Here is a 13,148-nt window from a genome sequence, read left to right as displayed (position 1 = left end):
TTTCTGGTGACTTCTCCTTTTGTAGACTGCACCTAGACTTCCAGGCCTGCTGCAAGTATGCAGTGAGGCGCTTCTTCTCGGCCTTGTTGCTATTTGAGGGGTCGGTGGTAAAATCCATACAGGAGATGGCTTTACCTTTGGAAAACATAAAGCAAACCACATTTGACTATTTCTAGATCTAGAGGTAGCACACCGGCCAGCACTTGCAAGGCATGGGTGCTGACCGTGCAGCTAGCCCGGGTGATGGTGAGCAGGATGACTCATTGAATTGAGTCAAGCTTCCTCTTGTTAGCTGCTGTGGTGGCCTTTGAGAACCAGATACCAGATGCATAGGTGATTATGGGATGAACATAGCCTTATAGAAGAGGGTGAGTGCGCGTCGCTTCAGTCCCCACTCCCGACGTACGATTCTTGCCACGAGTGCAGTATATTTTCGAATCTAGGTATGTAGATATTTCAGGTGTGGTGTAAAAGATAGTGTTGAGTGACAGACGTTTTATCCCAAATGCAGTGGGAACTAGTTATGGGTCTGCCCACGGCATTTTACATGACTATCTGCACATGTCTAAGATATCCGCACGATGGGTTCCAAGATTGCTGACGCTTTTCCAGAAGCAATGTTCTCGCCAACTATTAGATTTGTGTAATGCGTATATTGAGAACTTTTTTGATCGGTTGGTGATAAATGACGAATTCTGGGTGTACCAGTATGATCTAAAGACATGTCAAAGCGGTGGAAGCACACCTCCTCCCCACCTCCCAAAAAGGCAAAGACCACTCCATCTGCGAAGAAGGCGATGTTGTCCGTGTTTTGGAACAGAAAAGGGGTGATTCCAGCAGTGGTGGTTCCACACTTACCGGAGAATAAGTGCGGAACTTTTTCAAATCTTTTGAAAAAGTTCCGCGATGCTTTGAAGGTGAAAAGGAGTGGAATGTTAACCAAAGGTGTCAGTCTTTTGTCAGACAATGCACCGGCTCACAAGGCCGTTGCCACCACCAACTTTGTTGCCTAGTACGGCTTCGAACTACTGCAGCACCCACCCTATTCTCCTGACCTAGCACCGTCACCCTTCTTGTTTCGAGAAATGAAGAAACCATTGCGTGGACGCTGCTTTGATTCGTCTCAGGAAGTCATCAATGAAGTATAATCATGGTTTCGGGCAAAAAGTGCGTACTTCTATGATCAAGGCATTAACAACTGATCCATAGATGGGAGAAATGTGTTACTATACATGAAGAGTACATAGAAAAGAATTAAATTTCACCTTCCTAGGGCTATTATTTCTAGGTAAGGGTACAAACTTTTTGATACCCCTCTTAGATATCACAGGAATGATTTTTTGATGGGCCGAGACTGGTAATTAGAATTTTGAATATCACAGGAATGATTTTTTGATGGGCCGAGACTGGTAATTAGAATTTTGAATGCCGCAGCAATGATGATTAGAATTTTAGACGGACTTATTATTTTATTATTATTATTTTTTTTTAATTTTTTGATATTTTAAATGTCACAAATGATTTTTAGATTTTTGACTGGTTAAGATTGGTTGTTAGAATTTGGATGTCACAGGAACGATTGTTTACAATTTTAAATATATAAAAGGAATGATTATTTTTTATTCAGACGGTGCGCCCAGAATATTTTTTAGAATTTTGGATGTCGGTGGAATAATTTTTTAGAATTTTGGGTGGCTCGAGAGTTGTATTTAGTATTTTGGGTAGCTCAGTAATAGTGTCTAGAATTTCGATGGCCACAACTTGTTAAAGTTTCGCCACTCTTGTTGTAGACAATCCGAAAGTGAAATCCCCTTTTGGTACTTTAAAATATCATTTATTCAAAAGAAAAACATACAAATGAATTCCATAATTATACTGCAACGGTCCAACACGAATCGTCCGTGTTATTAGAGTAATTACCATGCACGACACGCTGAGTGAGGAAAGGTTACACTGTAGTAAGGCTGTGTATCCTGCTTTCAGCATATTATTAAGAACTCATACGCAAAGAATATCTGAAAGACAACGCGGGCGAAGAAATGTCATGGTAGGTGAAATCCAAAATGATAGTTACAATACTTCGTATCACACGTTTACAAGAAAATTGATACATTGACTTCTCGATGGGTGGATAATACCAAGTATTAAGAGTTTGTAGTCTTGTGAATTTTACCGTGCTTCATGGTGGCACTCTACTTATAGCTCGGAAGGATATCATTAACAAAACTTGTTTCGGTTGCGTGGGCTCAATCAAACTCATAATGAGCATGCGCATTTCAAATTAATAAAAGCCTGGACTTATTAAATTAATAAGTCCAGGCTTTAATTTTAAAAAACATGAATATGCTTATTGGTAAAAAAAAAAAAAAACAGTTCGGAAAACTCTAGTTCACTGATACGTATAAATATTATTGATAATAATAATAATGACCTTCATGAAGACCACATAGATAAAATGTCTTCCATGCGTTGGAAGCCATTTCGGATCAAGAGAGGGACGCTCTTCCCTGAGCTGAAGGATTCATGCTCGCCATCCAAGACCACGTAATCAACACCAAGAACTATACGAATACATCACCAAAGATCCCGGTATGAGAGATGAAGTCGACGATGTCACCTGGCCCCAAAAACCATCCAACATGCCACCGGAGGATGCAGGGTGATGTCCCAGACGGAGTACATTCACAGACACGAACAGGTGGCCCGGATAATACATCAACAGCTAGCGAAGAAATACCTGTTAATCAAAGAAAGTGTACCATATCACAAGTACGAACTTTATGCCGTACTAGAGACCCCCAACTCACAAGCTGTTCTACAACTTGTGAGTTGGGAATCTCTAGTACGCGCCATAGTAACGGAAAAGACGATCTGCACAGCAGACCGGATATCACCCTCGTCGAAAGTCAAATCCACTGTCCGATCAATATAGCGGTGCACAACACTGGCCAACCTCCAGAAAATCTACCAGGACATATCTAACAGGAGATCAAAGATATGTGGCATATGGAACAAGCAACGACCATCCTAATCAAAGTGTCAACGCCGGCATAGTGCCAAAAAAGATTACGCAAGAATATAGCAGCAATAGACCTCCCAGGGAACATCTAACTCCAAAAAGTCGCAACCTGAACACCTGTAGGATAGTCGGAGAGGTCCTCGATCAATAATAGCAGGGCATAACAATTACACTGTGCACTTGGTACCAGTACCTGTCACTGTAGGGGAAAAACTACCCATCAGAAGAAATAACAATAGGATCTCTTTTTACAATTTAAAAAATGAATAACAGAAAGTGGAACGGGAACCTCCTAATGAGATTAATAAAATTGAAATATTCGTAGATTACACTGTGGTGAATAATATAAAATATATAAAAAATATAATTAGAATAAACTGATTCAGGTAAATCGGTAAAAGAGAAGAGAATTTAAAAAATGTTACTGACTGGTGGAAGGGACTAAGGTGCAAATGTTCAGCGCAAGTCTTCCATGCTGGATGCTGTGTACTTATTTGGAATTATCTGGGAAGCGTGATATTAAAAACAGGAAGAAACAAAGCTGGTAAAAAAATAGAATTTCAATAAGTTACCAGTAACGTGAAGAAATAAATATTTATTGTACAGAATGCTCAATATAACACTTTTATCCATAACCCCTGTAAGGCCTAACAGCTTTTGATGTTGGATCTCTTCCAACTTCGTTGCAATATTTTACCCTACCAAAGATATTTGGAAATCCCTCCCAACGGTGGAACAAGGTGCATGCAATGCTTGAACAGGGTTAAAAGTGTACACACAATAGCGTTGAATGTATTTTAACAACAATAAAAGATTAATTAATGTATTTATATAAGTGGATAAAAACAGTTTTTAATAGCGTGTGAGTCACCTCTGAACTTTAATACAGCAAAGAACCTACGAAGAAAACTTTCCATAAGTGTTTACAAGTTTCAATGGAACCATTTCGCATTCCTTACGCAGAAAATCTCTTAACGCAGCTTGAAAAGTCGGCTTCCATGATCGATTTCGCATAAGCCTCACTAGTTCATGGCGAAGATTGGTTCTTGGAAATTTTTAGTAAATCAACTGCTTAGGCCATGGAGTGCCAGTTCTTGATACATTTAGCCGATACATGTTTTATTACAACGTATGATTATGATTTAGGGTCCCAATACGTTTGATAATATAATGTGAAGATAAAAATTAAAAATTATTATTAGAAAGGATAATAAATGTTTCATTGGACTACTCGAGTGCATAATTTGCAACTTTTCCCATGATATCGGGTAACTTTATGTTTAGCCATTTCTGGCAATCCTAATGGTCAGAGGATTTGAAAACCACGCTGATCTTTCTAATAGTAATTTATTATTTGCCGATTTTTGGTTGAAAAAAAAGTGGTAGAACAAACATTGCACAAACCTGATCTTGCTCCGATATAATTTATTTCATATAAATTTAATTTTGTAAATATATATATATATATAATTTTACACTGTTAATCCTAAACTTTCTGCCGTTTTATACATTCATAATAAACTTCAGATTTAATTTTCTCTTTCGCCCACTTTCCCGACCTTTGTGGAACCCTGTGGATTCGCAAACCCTACTAATGTGAATGATTATTTAATAAGTCATATTAAATACGTATATACGTGTAATAAAGAATACGTATTTCCACTACTACTGTAAAGATAATTCATGTGCTACATGAATTATCTTTACAGTAGTAGTGTAAAATCAACTTAAAACAGGATTCATCTCTCAAAATAATACGGAATCACAACCCAGTCTAGCCAAGTGGCTTTGACCGAGAACCGAACAAACTGGCGAAAGATGTGACCTAGTTATCACAGAGTTCGCATATCTGTCGTTACGTTTTATGAAGGCTTCTTTGATTAGCTATCTGCTGTAGTCACAGCTTACTACCATCTGTCAAAAGATAGGCATTGGCCAAGATTGTTTGGCGACAATTCTCAGAATCAGCTATGGATACCCGGAAGAAAAGAAGACGAACGCAATTAAGTGGACTAAGGGGATAAAATAACGCTCCCTATATAATTAAGTTGTAATCAACCAACCTTGTCATCACGGTGCCAATTTACCAATGTAGGTAGCTCTTGGTGTGTGGTGTCCATCCAAGCGTTTCGTATTCTATCTTTCTCTCTTCCTTCCCCAAACCAAGCCCATCGTTTGAGTAGCTTTCATAGAGAGGTGGGGAAAATTCCAGGCGATTAAGCATCGCATTAGGCTAATGGTACAACGATCCCATGTATACTTTCAAAGACCTGTTTCTTTTCCCATTCAAGGAGGGCAAGCCACCATGTAAATAACACAAAGACCGCCCTTCTCTACGGTGAACTCCCGCGACCGCAGAGTGTCATTAATTACATTTTTAAACAGTACCGGACATGTAAAATAACTGTAGATACTGGGAATGAATGGATTCATCTCATGAAAATGGGAGTCCAATATACTGTATTAGTTCCAGATCTTTCGTTGAAGGGCTGTTTTAAGAAACATCAATATAAGAGCCACTAAAGATAATATCTTTACCTGGAAAATGTTGAGTGTTATCTGAATGGGTAATCCGTTTCTGTAAAAGGAAGTCACTGCAGAATAATAGAGATTTCATGTGTGACTTCTTTATTATCATGGGTGGTTCTGGTCGCTTTTGTTTAGGGACATTTTATTATACAGTTTCTCTAGTTAGGCAGTTGTGCATGTCGTCGGTAAGGGCGTGTCTGTACGAATGCGACATACAGACTCTGGGTTTTCCATAAATCCGCCCTTTAAGTCACCATGGTAATCAAAGGTGAGGTAGTTTCAGCTTTCAACCAACCAGGGACATCTCGCTGGTGCAAATCAATATAAATTGACAGAGGTATACAGCAGCAAAAAACAAGTCTAATAGAGGTCTAAATGTAGATAGGAAGTTTAAAAATCTTAGAAAATATTATTAGGTTCTGTAAGATTGCTAATGTTTTAGTTAGTTAGTTGCTTGAGAAATTGAGTTAAGTATTAGTTCGATTCAGTACTTGCTCAATGCTATTATTGAAGGTAAGGGAAAAAAAAACAAGGACTTTTTTTTTTTAGAGTTGAAAGACTAATGATGACAACTTCAAAAAGAAAACAAAAATAGTACACCAGCAGTAATCGTTCACAGTTCTGATGGGGAGAAAGAAATTTGAGAGGGAAGAGTTTCTTTTTTTTACTTATAGACAGAGGGAAAATGGATAGGAGTCGGGTCATAATGCAAAACATACGAGAAATGTCTGTACGTCTTTTCTCACAGAACCTGTTTTAAATTAAATGCCCATTTTGTAGCTTCAGAACTTATTAAGAATATAGATATACATTTTCCAAATCATACTACAAATAGATAATCGTTTATGTAAAAATATTTTTAATATTTCCTTTTCTAAACAATCTGCGTATTCACTTGGGTCAGTGACACTTGGCATTTTGCCAATAATTATCACGGGCGCTCCAGTTAAAAAAAAAATAATAATAAATAATATAAAAGTGCCATTTGCTAATTAAATGAGTTTAAAAAGATTGCGTAGGATATCTTAAATTTTTGATAGAAACAAACTAATAGATGTTCACTTTTTAGTATTAATTTCCTCTTAAAAATTAAAGATATTACATATAGCATTAATCGATATTTGTTCATTTTGTATAACGGAACTTGTCACAAGCTGTTTTAGCATTATTTGCAAACAGTGATTGGGGTAGTTCCGGAACTATCTTCCACCAGTTCCAAAATCAAGATTTGTGCATTTTGGTAATTAATTTTTTTCTTTTAATGTAATATACTGTAGTTAATATAATTGCTAAGGGACGTTTCATGAGAGCATAAGAAGTTAAGAAAACACTACAGCCACATAATAAGTCAATTTAAAAACTTTATTGATTTTTTTAAAATTGTTTCTTAAGTATTGTAGCAATTCTGGTCTTATTATTTCCACTGGAAATAATAAAACCGGAATTACTACAATATTTAATTCAGGCTTTCCACTAGTTATTTATTTATAATCTGTGTTGTTTACGAAGAGAATGTTGCGCGCATTGACACAAAGTACAGATTTAGGGTTAGAAAGGAAATCTAAAACGAGCACAGAACCAATCTCTTTGCTCTTCCTTCACAACGGTGGGCCTACCTTCCTGCTGGCATTCCATATCAGTGTTCGACCAATTACAGATCCAGCGTGGTACACCTGCACGTTTACCTCCAGGTTAGTAAGGGACAGAGTGGGTGTAGCTAGGTGTTGCGGCTTACTCGGGCTCTACTATTTTGTGAATAACGATCGTTATCGTGAAGCACAGCTTTAGGGCACACGCAAGTCAAGAGAAAGAGATGGTTGGTGGCATGCATGATGGGAGATTTAGATACCTTCCTTGTCATTCCAACCCCCCTCCCCTTGTACACGAAGGTTAGAGTTATTTTCTAAGCTTTGCAGCTTTCTTTCTGAGAGCCAGATTAGGAAAGAGAGATATTGATGTACAGTTTCTCACGTTGTGTTTACGTTGGAACCAGGAGTTGATGTATAACTGGAACTGCTGTCATATTGGTCACTTGTAGGATATTAATTTTTAAGAGAAAGGGATTTTGAGTTGTAAGCTAGAGTGTGGTTTCCTGGTAGACGTTTTTAAAATGGACACAAAATAATAAAATGCTATCATTGTTTTTATAACCGTATCCAGGTAGGGTGAACTGGATGACCATCTGAGATCAAATAACAGGGGATGAAAACAACAATAATAATAATAATAATAATAATAAGGGAACAGAATATAATTTTATAAAAATTGGAAAAAATCGTTTTTTCCCCTTTTTTTATTATGGGATTAATATCAATATTTATAATTACAGGAAAATCTTTAGAGGGTTGAATGGGGTTACTGCATTCCTCTAATTGATCAATCAGGAGTAAATCGCTCTCATATGACATCATGTTTCGTTCCTGGTCTTTCTGATTATCGAGAGGAATAGTGCTTGTAACCAAGTGACTGGCTCAAGTCCCGAAAAATGGTGCTGTTAAGAGAGATAATAATCGCTGTGTAACAGTGTATTTATTAGTAGTTATTCCTTAATGGAAATAACCCGTATAGACTTTGAAATTCAAAATTAGGGAAAGCCGAGTTGTTGTTGTTATTACTATTATTATTTTTATTGATTTATTATTATTTTTTCACTATGCTAATCCAGTGGCAAAGCGAATTCAAAGATTCTAGATATGCTATTGACTCTCTGGATATTGCTTTAAAAACACGCATTTCTTTCTTTCTTTCTTTGACGATTCTTTTATTCATTAATGCCGCCTGGTGACAGATGTCCCGAGAAGTGACTGATAATGCCAAATTTAGTTCATTTTCCATTTGAACTAATTTCCATAGAAGAAAAAAATATTAAAACAACGTGAGTTTTATATCACAAATGTTAAATATAGTACCGTACACGAATTTTGAATATTCTGCTGTTTATCTATTCTCTTATATGGTAGTATTGTATAATGTTCCTCATCTATGCTTTCATTTTATCATTGTTATTATTATTCAATAGAAAAGCTATCCTACATTTTGCTAGATTGGTCTTACTGAGAATTTGGACTTCACAAGTTACTGTACTTAAGCACTAATCGCCTGTGTGTATGTTGAACAGAGACGTGAGATGAAATAAGGACGTCCGCAAGGCGTATCGTTCCTTAGTTTTAAAAATCACAACCACCTACAACAGAAGGCAAAGCTTCTGAGAAAGCGAGAAGAAATATACCCATCTTCATCAGGTATTTATTACTTTGGTTTCCAAACCGATTTTATATCTTATATGTATAATATCTAAAAGGACATAGATACAATGAAAAGATTTTTAATAATAAAAACAATTCTGTATCTAGGAACAAAAAGAATTATTTATTTATTTTGTTTTTTATCTACCTCAAGGTTTTTTTTAGAACTGTACAAATATTTTTCCACTCTACTCACTCCGTGTCTGATAAAGTACAACTCCGATTATAATATACTCTTATCTATGAAGCAAACACTTAACTATGATTTATTGCACCACAAATGTATTGCAAGGGGTGATCACCTAGTTTGTAACTCTTAAAATACGTTGGTTCATTAGTTTTAAATTAATATAAGTTATACAAATATTCCTTCAAGGTGAAAAGAGCAGAAGCTAAATAAATATGCCCAAAAAAAAATTGTACGGATAGAAACTTGAGGATATGAGAGAAGCCGGATGATCAGTGGTACGCTGTCTCTTACGACAAGCTTCGATCGGGCAGCAACCGCACACACTTTTTGGAGAGGTCGACGCTCCTCCTATATCCGAGCTGAACTCCCTCCTCTTAGGTTCTGAAGTATCATTAACATGACAAAAGATTCAGGGATGGGGGAGAGACGGTGAAAGAGCCAATTTCGTCATCTCTATCTGGCACCCCAAGGCCATCAACGATTGTCCCTAAATCCAATCCCCAAACTACGTCCATAAGTTAACCTTTCCCAGTAATAATACATCCCAGTAAGCGCACAGTCATCTGGCACAGTCACAGCTGCCTCTAGAAGCAGAACAACCGGTTGTTATGACAACAGAAAAATACGTTCAACTTTAGCATCCTTCTCTAGAGTTCTGGTAAGTGACGAAGAACAGAAGTCTGGAAAGAGTAATTTTTACGCTTCACAGACGAAGCCATTAGATGAATGAACTGGTACAGCTGGGAATACTTTGTAATAATCACTCTCATGGCCTTGCATGTCTCATTCATTTCAGAATAGGATTTAAAACGGATGCAAACATCTGGAAAGTGCTAAGGCAACGTAGTTCAAGATGGATCACTCCTCCCTCGTTTCAGCCTCCTAAATTTAATAAAAAAAAGCCCAATATGTGATAGTGTGGGGGTGATAGAGGGAGTCATTTACAAAGCCCCATAATAAGGGACTTTGAGGGCAACTCCCATTAGAGTTTCCGGGATAGAGTTCTAATTGATTCATCATAACAAAGGAGAAATTGTTGCATCCATTGTAGTAAGACTGGCCAATTCTTCCACCAATTATTAATTCGAGATTGGCTTCAATCACAGCTAGCGATCTCTGAAAAATGGTAAAAACCTTACCTTGAAAAGTCGAAGGCTTGGTCTTCGATGACGGAGTAATATTTCACTCATAAGCAAAGCACGGGGGAAATGTCGGCTCCTGGCAAAAACAGATGGTTGGTTGGTCAGATGTATCGGGTTAACCTTCTTCCCAAGGACAGAACACAAGCAGGTACATTTCAATCCAGCCAGAGAACATTTTTCCCCCGAACATCTCCCTTAATATATGCAGTTGTCTACATCATCTCTGTTTTCGCTCCCCATAGCCAGCCGACTTACTACGATTCTCCCGGTCGATGGTGCGCGTGCCTATCGCTACCCGGGAAACACGACGCAACAGAGGTGGAATCATCGGAGCAGTCCATTGTACATACATGGGAGAGGAAGGTTACGTCTGAGGCTATGATTTCACTGAAGTTTAACTCCGCGTATTTCACCGTTTTATTAGAAAATTCAAAAGTACACTGACTTCATTTTTCTACTTACTTTTTCTGTGATTAGTTTTAAGCATTTCCTGCTATTCTGTCTATTATAAGTTCGGTGTACGAAAAGCTTCAAAACATGCGCCGTTAGTTCAACAGTTCTGGTACCATAAAAGATATTTCTCAAGCTATAGATATTAGCCATTCATGTATATGGATTTCGTCATTCGGAACTTCAATGGTGCGTCAATTACATTGACCTTAAAGGTATACGAAAATAGTTGGGCTGATTGTTCCCAGTTTGTGGGATATCAAAACCAATTACTTATCATTCAAGGTTCAAGCTATGATTGTTTTATTGGATATTCTGATGATATAATAGAAACAGGTTATATATGGAAACTGTGTAATTAATAAAAGACAGAAGGCTCAATAGGCTCAACGAGGCTTTGTTATATATCAATTTATAGAAGAATGAAAGAAATTTACCTCAATATTGTCTGTAGAACACTTAGATTCAACACTCTCCAAATTTTAAACAAATATAAAACTACATCAAATGAATTCTCAAACCCAAAGAAATTAATGATTCGACGCACCCGGAATCGATGGCCAAGGCGCCCCAACCGGACCCCAAAATACACAGGATAGATAGAATAGGATTTATTCTATCCTGTGATCAAGACTCATTGTCCAAAAGCCCCGTCCATTTCAGGAAGGAAAGTCAAAGTTTAAATTATTTTATACCATCGCCGTAATCTTCGCTTGATTTTATTAATGGACAAATGTCTTCCTTCACTCATAGTTGCTTATCGGTGGTTTCATGTATTTTGGGATAGGGTTGGGGCTCCTTGGCCATCGATTCCCGGTGCGTCGAATCATTAATTTTTCTTCGGGTTTGAGAATTCATTTGATCTAGTTATATATTAATTTAAAAATTTGAGAGTGTTGAATCGAAGTGTTCTATGGACAATATTAAGGTAAATTTCCTTTATTCTTCCATAAATGAAAAATATGGAAATATATCTACCGTACCATTCATGAGTATACACAGCAGAGATTTTATAAAGAATCAAACAGCTTGCAATGCTTCAAGAGTGATGGCTACACAGGGCCCCTTTTGGCGTTCGTAGCCCCTTGGTACATTATATCAAACATATTATATACCCCCTGAGTTAAATCTAATTGTTTTGTTCTTTAGGAAATTTTAAAGCGTTTCTATAAATTTGTTTTTGAATTTTCAAGACATTTATTTTACTTGAATTTTTTCCCCTATTATTTTCCGTAAGCCCTAAGCACAGTGCCTATGAAAAAAGATGGCCCTGGGGCTTCAAACCCGACGTTTACTTTTTAAATTATCTTTGTTCTGTGTAACTCTTTATCTTTTTGGGTTTGAGCATATTTTGAGTGTTTGGAGGATCCGTTATACGGTTTTATGGAAACTAAAAGTAAATTGGAAGTGCGTAAAATGTAAAATGGTTGTGTGTATCGAAATAGGCATGGGACCGTTTCTGGATTTTGGATTAAAGGGAGGATCAAAATTGAAGTTCTGGCTCAGAGCGTATAAGCTATGGTGGATAAACTCATGTTAATTTAAATTGCAGTTCTAATCTAATAAAAGCTTTAGAAAAAACGTTCAAAGAACTAAGGACTGTTGAGAGTTGTTTGACTTCTGAAAAACATACAAAACTTTCTTCTGCTACGCTACATATACGTAGGTAAATAAACTGTTATCATAGTTACAAATTAATGGTTTAAAAGCGTTCGTTATCTTCAAAACGGACTAATGGCATACGTCCACCGATAAACAATTTTAATGGATCTTTGATCCTCGCAACTTTGTTACCAAGAATGGGTAGAAAAATGTGTTATCAGTAACGATAGCCAAACAGTCATCAAACCCGCTATCGCTGCAATCAAAACAACGATAAATTTAAATACGAAGTGAACTATTTCACCAACTTGTTCTCATATCGCTGATCTTTGGGCAACTGTTGCAACACTAAAATTCCGTAGCGCAGGACTCAACTGCCCAAAAAAGGTGCGGGATTTCTGCTCAAATGGGCCAAAAAATGTGTAATTTAAAACACTGTGGGAGATTGCACTTTCAGATATTTGTCAGGGTGGCCAGGGAATAAGTTGAACTGTTGTATGAGTTTCAAACGTGAACCAAAACTAGTATCATTAGTATTTAAGAGATGCTGATGGCATTTATTCATCAAGAGATGCTGATGGCATTTATTCATCAAGAGATGCTGATGGCATTTATTGCAGACATGGGCGCGGGCAGCATGGCGCAAGGTGGTGCAAGGTGGTGCAAGTGTACCACCTTTGGATTTCGAATCGAAGTAATACAATTTTTAATATATTCATTAATTTATTGAAACATTAAACCGATCACGAAACGTTGGCTCGGCTGTACGTGTAAACCAGCCAAACTTGAATTAATTAAGATATTGCATCTATTCCAAAATTTGGCGAACAAAAAATTTATTCTCACATGCACCACCTTGTAAAATATCCCGCAGGCACCCATGCTTGCAGATGTCTTGTTTCCAGGCGCTGCAATTTGCAGAACTGAAGTCTTTCTTGGTAAGAAAGGCCTTTTGTGTCCCTGACTAATCT

The 13,148-nt window shown here is 37.2% G+C and overlaps 1 protein-coding gene across 2 annotated transcripts in view; it reads right to left on the bottom strand.

Annotated features, from left to right (window-relative positions):
* The window catches only part of LOC150087865 (SH2 domain-containing protein 3C), an 81,978-nt gene that overhangs the window by 27,860 nt on the left and 40,970 nt on the right, over positions 1 to 13,148 (bottom strand). Inside the window, exon 1 of one of the 2 annotated variants that reach the window (XM_090369241.1) lies at positions 10,123 to 10,378. The exons of the other annotated variant lie outside the window; for it this stretch is intronic. The gene's annotated coding sequence lies outside the window, so the exon portion shown is untranslated. Of the gene's footprint in view, positions 1 to 10,122; positions 10,379 to 13,148 lie in introns of those variants that run through there. 2 annotated transcript variants of the gene reach the window in all.

The sequence above is a fragment of the Mastigoproctus giganteus genome, chromosome 3 (assembly GCF_048544385.1).
Source record: "Mastigoproctus giganteus isolate SK-2022 chromosome 3, ASM4854438v1, whole genome shotgun sequence".
NCBI classification, from domain to species: Eukaryota; Metazoa; Arthropoda; class Arachnida; order Uropygi; family Thelyphonidae; genus Mastigoproctus; species Mastigoproctus giganteus.
Note: the sequence above shows the minus strand (reverse complement) of the source record. Positions and strands in the feature narration are given on the sequence as shown.